This window comes from Lichenostomus cassidix, chromosome 7, assembly GCF_008360975.1.
Source record: "Lichenostomus cassidix isolate B80296 chromosome 7, HeHo_3.0, whole genome shotgun sequence".
In the NCBI taxonomy this organism is placed as follows: Eukaryota; Metazoa; Chordata; class Aves; order Passeriformes; family Meliphagidae; genus Lichenostomus; species Lichenostomus cassidix.
Window position 1 is genome coordinate 5,576,657 of NC_139488.1, and position 14,628 is coordinate 5,591,284.

The 14,628-nt window shown below is 39.8% G+C and overlaps 1 protein-coding gene across 4 annotated transcripts in view; it reads left to right on the forward strand.

Moving 5' to 3' along the window:
• The window catches only part of ZNF804A (zinc finger protein 804A), a 361,702-nt gene that overhangs the window by 216,609 nt on the left and 130,465 nt on the right, over positions 1-14,628 (forward strand). The window lies entirely within an intron of this gene.

Sequence of the window (14,628 nt, forward strand, 5' to 3'; positions counted from 1 at the left end):
GATGAGGGATAACGGCAGGCTGGGTGAGCTGCATCACGTAACATCTCAATCACGGCACAACACGGTGTGGACAGATGTCTGGAGAGGAGGATGGAGCTGAAAGAGGGGCTTAGCCACGTTGTTTATCTCTCTCTCCCATCACTGCCTTATTCCGAAATCCCCCGTGGAGGAGATGGAGCAGAACTTACTCACCACATTCTTGTTCCCTCGAATGCACGACCTATATTGATGGGGAATTTACTGAAGTACTTAACATTTGCTGGAGTTGGCAAGCTTGCAATTTCTCCCTAAATAAAGAGATTAAAGCAAGTCTGAGCCAAGTCATAAAAATAGTAACTACTACGAGAGATTCTGAGGCAGATTTTTGGACTGTTTCAAACGTGAAGTTCCTGCTTTCACGTTGTAAATCTTTACCATTTTTTTCTGCTGTGGATTCTGCATATTTTTCTGTTAGGGATTGTGTTAGTGGAATTTTAAACAAGTATTTGTAGTATCCATGAGATGGCAATATGTGTGTAATATTTCACTGTTACAGTTTCAAATCCAAGACTTACTGCAGAAATATTTGCTACATTTCAAATAATGGCATGATACATCACCTTCTTCCTACTAAACAATTTCAGTAAAGATGCATTTGGCAGGACTGAGAATACTCTGATGTAACTTTTGGACTGTGTATTGTCTTACAGTTCATAATGGATTCTGCTTCAACAGCATTTTATTTTATATTTTTTTTTCCCTTGGCAGAAAAGCACAGCCATGTATTCGCAATATTCCTGCTTAATTTATTTACTGATAAAATTATTAGCGACCAAAATATTTTGGGGAAGACTGGTGCTAACTTCAAATTCAAATAAAAAATTACTGTATGGGCTTTGAAGTGCTCATACTCTGGAAAAAAATGTACTCTGGGAAAAAAATTAACCCAACCCTGCTCTTCAGTGAGATAGAATATATGTGAGGGGAGACAAGGCAGTGCTGGCTGTTGGAGTGCCATGAGAGCCCTTAGTTTGACAGCTTCTGTGTGGGCAGTGAGCCCTGGCAAAGTTTTTGCTGGGTTGAAGGGTTCTTGATACTGGCTCTGTGGACAGCAAAATGAAATCCTTCCCCATGAAATAAATGGTATAGATGCAGGCATCAGACTTGTATTTCTGTTTGGGCTGTTTTTTTGATTTATAGGAGGTAAAGATCCCGTTGGGTTGTGATGTAGGGCATTGGTAGCACAGACTGACAGTTCTGAGGTGCTGAAGTACATTTGTGTCAGTTTCAATGGGAGAATCAGGTGCTCCATTCTTTCAGAGGATTGGTCACTTTCACTTGAACAGGGTTAAGAGCCTGGAAACAGGCTTTTCAGACTTAGAAGGGCGAAAATATTAATTAGTATAAGCTGGAATAAAGCTTTAACAATTCCAATAAGAGCATAGCCTTTATTGTATGGTGGATCTTGGTGTCTTCCATCCTAGAATAAGACCAGGAGAAACAGCAATCTGTAAAGCTAAAAATCAGAAATTTTGAAGCTTCTCTGACTCAGACATATCTTCCTGTTTTGTTGTAAAGCAGTCATTGTCTCTTCATCTGTGCTCCAAGCTTTCTAAAATCACTGCTTCCTCATAAACTGAGGAGAACCTGAAAACAGCCTCTCCTTGGATTGTGTAGAATTGCTTATGTGCAAAACTTGCATTTGTTAAGTTTTGATTCTCCTTTGGGGTTCTGCTACCACACTCTGTCTAGAAATAAAGGTGACTGTAAGTGCTACAGTAGAATTTCACAGCAAGTAGAAAAGTGCTGGATCAAGTCAGATGACGAAGTTGTAGTTTTGAGATAATTTTATGTAGTGTATCTTCAAATCTGGAGCTGATTAGGTTTCAGGGGAGAAAGCTCCTTGGACTCTTTGGCTACTGTCCCATTCTGGAGTGACTTGGTATTCCCCTGAAACTCACTTTTTTTTTCTTTGCTCAGGAGAGGTCACTGAGAGATCTTTTTCCCTGATAGTTTGCCTCTGCAGGTGATCCTTACATGTTTGTCCTCTGCCTGCATCCTGTTTCACACAGAGTTAGTCATTTAAAGCTTTATGAAGTTTTGGTTCAAAACTCCCAGAATGTAGCAGGAACAAAGAGCTTACAAACCTTTGGTCAGCTGGTAGGGAACATGAAGCACAAAGCTTTGGCCTTCTATAAAAGCCTCTCAGTGGAGAACATCAGAACATTTTCTACTTTTTGGTAGAAAAGATGGAATGACAGAGCTTCTATTGCCTTGTCTTTCTCTGAGGCACATCTATCTGAAATGCCTGCTGAGTGCAGGGCTTTGAGATGGGGTTATTTGGGAGGGGGAGAGAAGTGAGTGAGGGATAAAGGAACGAAGTAGGAGAGGGATGGGGAAGGCCACGGTTCTTTTCCTCACGAGAAGGCATGGGGAAAACCTGAGCTCAGAGAGACGTGAAAGGCACAAGAGGGAGCAAAGGAAAGGGTGGATTTAGGTAACTGAGAAAACAGGTTACTGTAAAAACTTACTTTTTCAATTAAATAAAATGAGCAAAAGTGCTTGTGAATGAACCTTTAGTGAGGTGGTGGTGGGAAATGAAGGAATGTGTATTTAGCACAGCTGTACCTAGTGCATGTGCTCCCCCAGGCACACTGGGTAACTGTGGGGCTGGGACTCCCTTACCCAATTGTAATCTGCTACTCCTCATCAGGGAAATAAATCTGAATAATGAGTTGATTGGAAACAGGCTCATGTGGAAGAGTAGCCTCCAAACTCTTACTAAACAGTAACTTCACCAAATGTAGCAGTATGGTTGAAAGAAATTGGTGGTGTTTGGGCTGTTGGGTAAGGCTTTATCTTCTCCCCTGCAGTTTCTATTGCCTGAAGTATCCTTCAAATATGCACAGTCTCCTAACAATAGCTGATCTGCCACTGGAGTGCTCCATGGCAGCTCTGTGGAAGGGATTTTTTTGTTGCTGGAGTGCTGTCTAAGTGAACCAGCTGCTGTCTGGTCTTTGTGTGGCAGATGGCGAACAAGAAACTCAAAACTTACCATGTGGGTCAGTACTATGCAATGATGCTCCAAATTTCTAGTGCTCCTTCTGCATTTTCATGCTTTTTGTTGTTTGAATTGATGAGTATTGGCCTGATTGCTTGGCCAATTCATGTCAGGGTTCACACTTGGTGGCTATGAAGCTTTTCCCAATGCTGTTCTTTTTAGTTGTAGTAGTTTCTAGAAATTCTTTTGCTACAAACTCTTTGTTTTTCCCATGGTTGTGAACTTTTAATGCACTTACACTGTTATTTTTTTAGGCCTTATGTTATTGAGGCCAAATTACAGTAGTCTGTCTTCGTAATTCATCTTCCTTGCTGTGGCTGCTGTCTTGCAGTTTATAATCTCAAAAAAGTATTGAAACGTGTATGAAAAAATAGCTCTCTGGAGAGAGAAATCAGTTGTTTGGAGTCGCAACCACAGGTGATTTTTTAAATCCTTAAAATGTCTTTCAGGATGTAAACCCAACAATTTTAAGGTGTTTATCCTTAGTTAATACATACCATTTTTGGTTGGTCAGGAAGAGAACTGACTCTTTGGTCTTCTGAGTAGCTGGTACATGGCTGGTGACTGAATATCTGCGATTTCACCTTAAGATATTGCACTGGTGTAAATGGCTCTGTTTCCTTGAGATTCTCAGTGGTGGAGGACTGGCCAGGTAGGGCTCCTTCACTTCTTTAGATTGGACAAATACATTTATTTTCCCTGCTGGTCATCACAGCGAGTAACGTTCTGTCACTTGGCTGAGAAGGTCAGGGAAAAAGTTTAGACCTCTACATGGTGTAAATTGCTACTGTAATTCTAGTTTCAGGTGTCTTGTTGACACAGATGGAATGGAGGTAAGGTTAGGAATGTCCTGACAAACAGTTGGTTAAAGGACCAAACAGACCAAACCCCAAAATCTATAATTGTGGCTAACAGTGACCTCTATATATGTATATATATGTAGGTTTGTACTTTGGTTAAAAGTATGTGCACAGGGACCCAGGGGTAGAATGGAAAGAGAATCCCCAGGTCCAAGTCAGACAGTCACAAACTATTTAAAACTGGAATTAAACTCTGAACTCAATGCCATAAGCCTTGTGGAGAACACGATCTCATGAACTTCAGGTGGCTACCATGTAGTACAGCTTCATGCCTCCCAGCCAGCTTGGCTATGGCTGCAGGGAGATTAATTAATTAATAAATTTATTAATTTATTTATAACTCCTTTTGTAAGTCCTAGAGCATGCTTCTACTTCTATGAAAACTCCATGGAGTTCAAATACTGTCACACTAGTGCCCTCTGAAAGTGCCATCTGTCGTTCAGGCTGTCTGCTGTCTTTAGCTCTTTTACACTTCAGAGGATACTTCTGTGTTCCCACATCAACTAAAGTAAATATGTTGGGGTGGACATAAAAATGTATTTTATGAGAATTTCTATTATAAATATCCATTCCCTACTACAGGAAGAAAGCAATAAACTACTTCTGAAACATTTCCTGGTGAATACTTCAGTTGTAATTCTGTATGATCTGGGTAAATGTCCATTGATTTCAAACTATCTAATACACATATAAAATAAACAATACTTACCATAGGTTTATCTTAAATACTGGTAAACAGATATGCTACAGTTCTGCTTGCCATATTGTATATTACTGGTAGCTGGAGGGTAATTTTTTAATTCTATCTTACAGAAGCAGAATTTAATAGAACCCTTACAATTCATCATTTTTTGTCTTTAATGTTGCAGAGTTTGTAGGGTTGAGTTGCTAGGCCAGAGTTGAATTAGTTAAGGGAGAAAAATCACCTGTTACTGTGTTCAGTGGTTTTGTTCTCTGTGGATCTGCTAATGTCTTTTTTTACCTAAGTTTGGATCTTGAAAATATTCCATCTTTTCTGTGAGAGAAGCTGAACAGCCCTAACTCATTAAGATATTAAACTGGCAAAATAAATTCTGCCTAATTTAATTTTAATAATTAATAAACGTTACTTAAGTCTTGTTTGAAAACCAGCCACTTAGAAGACAACAAAATAAACTGGTAAAGTGTGAGGAAGAATAAAATCATAACTGTTTCCTACTTCTAGAGTCCATTTGTTTGAACTCAAGCAACATGGTTTATTTTTATGAGGCTTCCTGTAAGAGTACTGGTTGAAAGCATTATCAGCAGGCTTGTTTTAGTGAGTTAACAGGAAGCTGTCATAATTTCAGTGCATTTCCAGAGCAATTTGCAGAGCTCTCAAGCCTCGTGCAGTGAGGTACAGCACTCCTGTGTCCCTCAGACTCTGTGTGAGTCCATCACCTGGTCCAAAAAATAGCAGGAGCTGGAGTCCAGCGTGCAGCAGATTTAAACTGGGGCAGCTTCTGCTTCCGAGCTATTACTGAGCAGACTTTTGTACTGTACAAGCTTATTAAATGCATGGTAAGCTTCAAACACATCGGTATTCTGTTGGATGTAATTAGACTATTACCATGGTTAAATTAGTACACTTGTTTAGTTTTTTCAGATCAAGGCCTTAAAGAGTTAGTCTGAGAGGAGCCCGTGCCTTGACTATTTTCTGATGCAAATATCCGTGGCAATCTCTTAGCTCTGAGATGCACAACATTAATTTTAACACGTCGCTCACTCTTAGAAAGCCGTGTTGCTAACATGTTGTTCTACCCCGTTGCTAACTGGAAAACAGCAAGTTGGCTCCTGTATTTTCATAACCACAGATACTTTTGAAGTCTTTAAACTCATTACACCTTTTCAAGGCATAGGTTGAAATCCCAAAAGTCTTGCCTTTCCCGTAGGCTCTGGGAAAATTCAGGTTTCCTGACCTTCCTGTCAGCAGGGATTCACAGTTGAAAAAAATAGTTTTTTCCCTTTTTCACTGTTGAAAAAAAATAGTTGATTCTGAGTGGTGGATCTAGAGGACACTGAGTAGTGAGTCGTCTCTTAGTTTAGCACAGTGGGGTTTTTTTGTAGGACTTGACTAGCTGCCAAATCTCTGATGCCCCTAACTGGTGACAATTGCAATATTTCCTTTTTTGAATTGCATTTAGGTGTGCCAACAGGAACAATTATTCTCTGCAAAAATCAAAGCCATTGAATAGATGCATCTTAAAATGGAGGTAGGGTTGAGTTTAAAGAATCCCACAAAATCAATCTAGAGCCTTTCCTATTATTTAGTATCTCAATGCAATTAATAATTATTTATAGGACAGATGCTTTGATGCTGCCTGGTGGTGGTGGAAAGTGAGTTGATTTTTTTTTTTTTTTGTTTACTCACTTGTGATTCAAATGTAAACATGGGAGAGGGATTGAGCCTTGCTAATTTGGCATTATCTGGCCAGTCCTTTGTAAACAAATACTAGTCAGACCCTTTTATTTTTCCACACATTTTTGGAGCAAGAACAAATGCTTTTCCCCCAGCATTCTTGAGAGACTGGTATATGATGAGCTGTGTCTTACTGTTGTTTAAAAAACCCCAAAGTAAACAAAACAACATTTACTCACAAGGAGGCACAATATTTGTCATGTTTAACCTTGTTTGTTCAATGGAGATAAGAAACCGTCTGAAGGCATCAGGAACTGGGAGATTTTAACTCGTGGTGTAATTAATTTATTTTCTTAAAATATGTTTATAATTCCTTTCCTTTGAGGGCTGGGCAAGGCAGGGGTACAGATGGGGCAGAGGGTTTTGTTATTCCCTTGGCAGAGGATGTTTGTTCTGAGCCATCTGAGTTGTGTGTGACCATGAATTGCTGTAAGAGCAAATCCAGAAATAATGCCTGGAGAGTGATCTCTGTATCTCCCACCTGGCATTGCTTCCCTGATTGCATATGATACAGAACAGGGTTTTCTTTTAAAATTCTGGAAATGGCTTGGAGAGTGTTGAGAGTTGGTTTGAGGAACTGAGGGATTTTGTTGTTTGTTTGTGTTTAAGAGCTCATCATCATTCTTCGTTTGTACCAATGACTTAGGACTTGTCAGGCTTTGTGTCTGACTGTGGTGATTTGCATTTTTGAAATGATGTTTTTATGTGTGTGAAAATGATATTTTTAGAGAGGCTTCTTTCCCCAAATAGCTAGTGTTCAGGCTACCTCCTCTGGGACCCAGCTGAACTCAAATATTCATGTTGCAAGATTTCTCACAGCCAACACAGAGCTTTTGTAGCAGATTGTCTACATTGGCCAAATCTTGCTAAGATTGTTTTCTTTCAGACTTAGCACTGCCCAGCATCTGTCCTCTTTGCCTTGTGACAGTGAGTTTCTGGACTTAGGAAAGGTGCTTCTGTTCCATCTAACTGTTAACATACTTCCATGGTGAATAAAAATCAGTGTAGGTGCTCCTGCCCATAGTAGTGGGATTGGAACTAAACGATCTTTGAGGTCCATTCCAGCCCACACTCTTCCATGATTCTGTGATCCGAGACCTGTGAGACTATAACTGGAAAAAAACCTAAAAAAGGCAGTATTTCCTATGTGTAGGTGTCCATAAATTTGTGGATTTTTTTTTAATACTGCTTGATTTTGAGCACTCATTTGGTTTGTTTCTGAATTAAAAAAAAAAAGGGGGTGCAAAGTAAAGAAGTGGTATAAACACCTTTATAGCAGAAATCTTGGTGTAAAGATTCTTCTTACATACCTGCAGCATAGCACACTCTGGCTGTAGTCTCTGTTTTTTGGGGGGTTTTTTTTAGTATCCTATTTTTACAAAATATTATGTATTGTGAAAGAAAAGTTTTTAGGTTTTAGGTTTGCTTAAAAGTGAGAAACATCTGGAAACAATGTAATTGCATAAAGGATATTATGCTCCTTTACATGAGAAGTAAACAACTGTTTCTACTAATAATGCAAGGTTGTTGGTAGCCTTTTTTTAAAGCAAAATACCTTTTATTCTGCTAGTTTATGAAACATTGTTAAAATATAGTTAATGCTTCAGAATACTCTGAGGGTAGCAGTGGGATATACTGCTGAATAAATGGGTTTTGTTGCTTCTTTGCATTGCTATTTCTAATAGCAATGCTAATTTTCTTCTGATAGTTTTATGGAAAGATTTCATGAGGGAGAAAAGTCAAGATAATATTTGCTTGTCCTTCTGCTGTGCAAATGAGCCGGTGAATCATCTGACACCTGTTTGTTTGGCAAATCAGTGAATTTACATGAACTAGCAGGTAGATGTAAGGATTAGAAAGAGATGAAAGCAGTTTTAAAGCACCACTTCCAAAGGTGTGTGGAGTTGTAGCACTAATGGCCTGTTGTAATACTAGCGTTGAGCAGAGAGAAAAGCTTCTTACCAGCAGCATGTCAGAAATACTTGAGGGTTTCTTTATGAAACACCTCGGAGTGCTCGTGGGGATGGAAGTGTCATGGCAGTGTAATTAGAAAAGTCCTGTGAATCCTGGTCGCTGTAGCATTTTGCTGGCAACTGCTTGTGGTGATGGAGTGTGCCCAGAGTGGACCTGCTGTATAAATAATGGAGAATTAAAGAGGGAAAAGTGGAGCTTTCCAGTGCCCCGGTGTCTGAGAGGGAACTGCAGCTGGCTGTGTGAAGAAAACCAGAACACACAAGGTGTTTCACGCAGGGAAATGTAGATTTAGGGAATGATAACACATCATTTGTGAATAATGATATGATAGAACTGGAGAGAGCCTCACCTGTCCTCATCAGCATATCCATGGCAGCAGTGGCATTATCTGTCTGCCTTGTTTGTTCAGGTTCTTGCATGGGGAAACCAGACAGACTTAGAGAATTTTTGGTCAGTTAGGCATGTCTTGGAAGCGCATGATAGAAGGCAGGAAGCTCAAGTTAAGAGATGGGAAATCCTGATCAGATGAAAGGAAGAAAAATAAAATTGAGGTGGTCAAGCACTGGAAGGAGAGACTGTGGCACCTCCATCCTTGGAGATGCCCCAAACTTGACTGAGCAGCCTTAAGTTACTTGACTGTGCTTTTAAGCAAATTGTAGGACTAAATGTCCCTCTATCCTCAGTCAAGGTTACAATTTCACGTTTGATCTGTAGGACAGTGGCTTTCAATTTGATCTTCTGCAGTGAGGTTCCCTGGGGAGTGAGACATGTCACCGTGGTGCCCTGATCCCAGCCTTTTGGGGCTCCTGGGTGCTCCTGGCTTCCCTCATCCCAGATGACGTCTGGCTGGCAGGAGCAGTGCTGCACTGACGTTCTCCAGGGAGCCCCTGATCCGTCAGAGGTCTGAAATACAGGGCTTGTTTCAGCTCTGAGGAGCAAATAAATCAAATGCAACTATTAAATCTACTTAGGATTTCTTTGTAGGGATTCCCGAGCTGAGTCATGCGATTTGTAGTCAATGACCCAACTTGTAATTAAGAGAGATGATAGACTCGGAACTTGTCCAAAACTAATTCATATTTAGCTCTCACTCTCCACAAATCGTGTGCGCTATCAGCAGTATTTTATTGATTATACTTTTTCATATTAAAAATTGCTGGAGTATATAACCTTAATTTTGGAAAGGGTCTTAAAAGGTACTTGGGAACACAACCAATAGAGGAATTAAATTGTTGTCATTAGAGCAGCTTTATGCAGAGGCAAGGAAAACTCCAGCCAAGCACTTTCTACAGGCATTATATAGTACACTCCTGCGTTACTGGAGATGCAGATTGTTTCAAAGGGGAAAAATGAGAAACAAACCATCAACCTTACCTTATTCAGCCCACAGAGCTCTTGCACTGTGGGATGGGCAGTGTACACTTTCACAGTGTGAGTATTTCCAGGAAACTGGTCAGGTGTTTTGCATCTTTTCACATGGTGGGGGTGGTGTGCTTATGGTTTTTGATATATTTATATGCTGTTCACATGGTGTATTTATATTTTTATATGTGTTTTCATATAATTATAGATATACAATATTGTTATTATATATATGGTGTATATATTTAAGCCCATTTTTTAACACAGTGGTGTGGCATCGTATTAATTTCTTACAGTTTTTATTGACACAAACATGATTCTGAAGGAAGGCAGTGCCAAAACTCCTAATGAGGGGCTGAATCTCTCCTTTCTCTAAGAGGAGCCTCCTTCATACAGAATATCCACTTAGGTGACCAGGGCTGAGCAGAGGACTAACCTTGGTGAAGTTCCCACAGAGCAAATTAGTGCAAGTGAAGACTGTGTGTGTTCTCCCTCATCCCCATCCCAGGTAGAAGAAATTTTGAGCTTGCCTTGAAGTGCTCTTGTTACTGCAGGCCAGGTGGGTAGTGGCTAGTGCTGTATTGCAGCCATGAGATGAATGTTGCATTTATTTTCAAACCAGTTAGTAGAGTAACTAGAGCCATGTATAATTGCCTTCTTAAAAAAATAAATCTGTCAGAAGTTTTATGCATAGTAAATGTGAAAGCTACAATATGGAATAAATTATCAAATGGCTCAAGTTCAGTGTGTCTTTGAAGGCTATGGGGGGTGGGGTTGTAGAGGAAATTGCACTTGTATTTTACACCTGACGAATTACAGCAACAAATCTGTATAATTACAATTCAGAGACCAGGATTTCTTCTTGGAGTTGGGTAATTAGAAGCAGGACCATACTTGAAGATTCAAATTGGATTCTTAGAAAGAGTCCCTTACATGAATATGACCTGTGCAGAAATCAGTGTTTTCATGTCTGCTATTTTAAGAATTTTGAATAATAATGTAAAGTGACTCATCCATTATTTCATCTCTTCATCAGCAAGACGCACAAGAAATTGTTCCTTTGATTGTTTCCCTGCGAATGGTAAATCTATATGGTTTCTTCTCTTTTCAGCAGGCGTTGATAAATCCAATTAACATTAATGAGTCTCACATGTGTGCATCGAGAGAGAAAAAAATGGACCTTTTGTCTCTTCAAGTGTGTGTTTAACTGCAGGAAATGAAATGAAGAAAAAGCTTTTGGTGAATCACGGGTTACTAAGTCAGTAGCTCCTGTCTCATTTTGTGGTAGCTATCACATTCCCCTGGTTCTCTCTCCCCTGTCAAGGGTCCTTGTATGAGCTGTAAATGCAGGATGAGCAGTGCTGGTGCTGAGGTGCAGAGCACTATTATTACCTCCAGCTCTAAGATTAATTACTAATAGGTCACGTTTTCAATGGAATGGCAGGATTGCAGTAGGGTTAATATGACTGTGCTTCTGTCTCATGACACAACTCCATGGGAACAGAGGGAGAAAAAGTAAAAAATATTAATAGCTCAGTGACCTATAAAGAAGAAATACTTAGTGCCCTTCTTCCTCAGAGGTTCTGTTGTCTCTCTGAAGAACAGGATTGATGTTGCAAGAAGTTAGTGACATTTTGTGTTATTCAGCAACATTTCTTGTTTACTAATGGGCACTCTTAGAGCAGCTACGACTTTCCCAATGACACAGGAGGTCTTGATCAAGCTCAACGCTGTTAGCAAGTGAATGGGGTCTTAGTAAATTAAATACTGCCTCTAGGAAAGCATCTGCTCCTGTTGCTGGCAGAACAGTCTCAACACAGGGAATTTTGGTTAATTTAATTCGTTGCCAATTAACACCAACATTTGATTACTGATTTGGGTATTGGGGTTGGGAAAGAAGACTTCAGTTGAGGAAATATTTCCTTAAATCTGGCAGTGGAGAAGCTTGGGGTGGGGTGGGTGGCTCACAGCAGTGTCACAACCCACCACAAGTCCCACTAAGGTCCCCCTGTAGCCCCCCAGCACCCAAACCTGCTGTGTGTCCCCAGAACACCCCTCAGTCACAGCTGACACGCGGAAAGGCTCCGAAGAGCTCAGTGCAGTATAAATACACTGAAACCATATGGTGTATCAGAATCATAATATCGCTTCAGAGGTTTAGAAATAGCATGTTTATTAGCTGTAATCACTTCAAAATTTTCATTGAAGTGAATAGCTGTAAGTCCTCAATATACTTGTATTTCCATACAAACCTTTGTGCAGTTTGGTTTGGAATAGGAGGTACCATCATTCACCTCAAAAAAAGAACAGTAAAAGGCTCTTTGGGTATCCCCTGTGTCCAACAGCCATCCAGCACGATCCTGACTATGCTTTGACAGAGCTATAGACTGTGACTGACTCCCTGTGAGATGATCTAATGTGTGCATCTATATTGGATGCTCTGTGCTTTAAAATAACTGTTGTTGCACTTTTGTGCCAGGATGAATTTCCTGAAACTATTACTATTTTGCCACTGTGCTTCCTGTGTGTTATTTGAAATTTAGCCCATTTTGTCCTGACTAATTGCTGTCTCTCCTCAATGGCTGCATCTTTCAGATATTTGTAAGCTGTAAGAATCTTCATTACATGCACCTTTTCCAAGCTTGGCATGCTTAGCTGTTTTCCTTTCTCCATATATCAGTTCCTCTAGTTTTGATTATGCCGTGGCTTTTTATTTGAACTTGCTCCAGCATTTCAGCATAAATCTATCAAAATGGTTCCATTTAAAAGGTGAAATTAGAAGAATTCCATGGATGTTGCTAGTGGTTCCTTGATGTATAGATACCTGGGGGTGGATTGTGCAGTCTGCATTCATTGTGGCATGTGCTTATTCTATACATAGTCTCACCAGCATCATTGGGACCACTCACTTCATCCTATTCTTATCACTTCCCAATTCCCTCCTCCACTCTTCAAATTCCTTGCCTCAAATGCAGTTGCAGTTTGGCTGTGGGTAGAGTTTTTAGCTTCCTGGAGTCTCTAGTTGTGCTATGACTTCTCTGTTGCCTTTGATGTATCAGTTAGAATTTTCAACTTCTCAAGAAGGTGCTTTGATAAATTTTGGGTTTAAACTCTTGTAAGATAGGCTTGCTTGGATTTTGTAAGAATAATGGGATCCTTGTCTAGAGCTGACAGATTTATTTCCTTCTGCACTATTAATTGCTCTAAGTTGTGTATGTGTGTGGATATATTTGTCCTTTGTCTTGTGAAAGGAGAGAATTAAACATGAATTACTTCTACACAGAGACATAAGTTTTATTTCTGACCTCTTTGTCTTTTAATCTTTGTCTTCTTTTCTCCCAGTATATTTTTTTCTCTCTCTGTGGAAAATCTTCCTAGCTTGGTGGGCAATTTGTGTTGTCCTGCTTGATGCAATCCTCACCTTGGTGGTTCCATTCATTTTCTAGTGCAGCTCTTTGACCTCCCAGTCAACTTCAGCTGACACTCTCTGTGTGATTTTCCTGGTTAGTGGGATGATCTGAATCCACTGAAGGTTTTACTTTTTGAGGGAAAAAACCTAACTCAAATTTGCTACTTTCACGGCAAATATTGAGAAATACATGCGTTTTGTTGAACTTGGGTCTCACCGTTGATTCTTATGCAGTTGTACAGTTTAATTTTCTCAATTTTGCCACCCTGGCTAGATTGTCATTCTTATCACTTACATGCTGCAACCATCATTTCTTCATAGACTGAATTTCTGAAATGACAGACATAAATTGAATGAAGTTGAGCTTCACAGCAGACAATTGCTAGTCACCCTAAATGCATTTTTACTTCTAACAGAATATGAGAGCAGTCAAGATGTGCAGTTATTTAATCTGAAGGAGCATCTTGCTTTTGCAACATCCATTTCCCAGGGATGCCGTAGAGTGCCAGGCTGCAGAAATACACATTATTGTCAACTTTTTCATAACAGGATTAGCTCTTAGATCTGCCTGTTCTCTTTCACCCTTCATCGCTGCAGGGGAGCACAGGACATAACTGGCTGTGATTTTGTGTTGCTTTGCTTTGGGGTGACCCTGCTGTTTCCTTCTGTCCCCCATTCTCTGTGCCAGGAGTGAGGTCCCTGTGGGGTGACATGGCCATGGTGCTTTCATTCTGGCTAAAGTGCCAACCTTGGTCATGAAAGGAAGGAAAGAAAACTTCATAAAACTTTAAAAGGCAATGCTGATGAATTGCTACGCATGCTTGAACATTCAAAAAATGAAATGAAATCCTGGGATACCAAGATTGCCTGGTGGGTGATCGTTTTCATGACAGAGCTCTGTATTTGAGAAATACTTTGAAGAAAATGAACAGATTTAGTGACTACTTTCCCTGAAGTCACTGAACACTTACTTGGAAAAAAAAAAGTAAACTTTAGTATTTTATGTTTCTTACTGCTTTATTTCCCTGCTCCGTTTCTTTTGCGTTCATGATTTGGAAGGCTGGGGGCTGCCTATGACTGCATTACTTGTGATGGAAAAGATGAGTTGTTAAATGCAGTTGTTATGGTCCCTGTCCTTCTTTACATCTGTCTATCCCAGGCTTCTGCTTTGCTTTTCTTTTTCACATACCTTTTTCCATACTTTCCCTTTCTGCCAATACCTCCCCAATGCTTGCTTAGTGTTCTGTTTTGGGTATTTTTTGTATTCTCTGAGATTTGTACCATTTCATATCCCAGATCTTTGCAAGCTACTTTTCAAAACAGGATGCCATTTTAGAAGTAGATTAACTGCCTTTGCTCAATCAGAAAATGAGAATTCGAGCTTTGAGCTTTTATTTTGACATTTATGGGTTTTTTTGTCAGAAGTAAAGAAGCGTTTTTGATTATGTTGTAAGAATAAGGTCTCTAATACAGTCTTAATTGCTTTTCTTGTTAATTTGTTAGACCTGGTACAGATATAATGATACTGTTGCAGCTGGCATTTAGC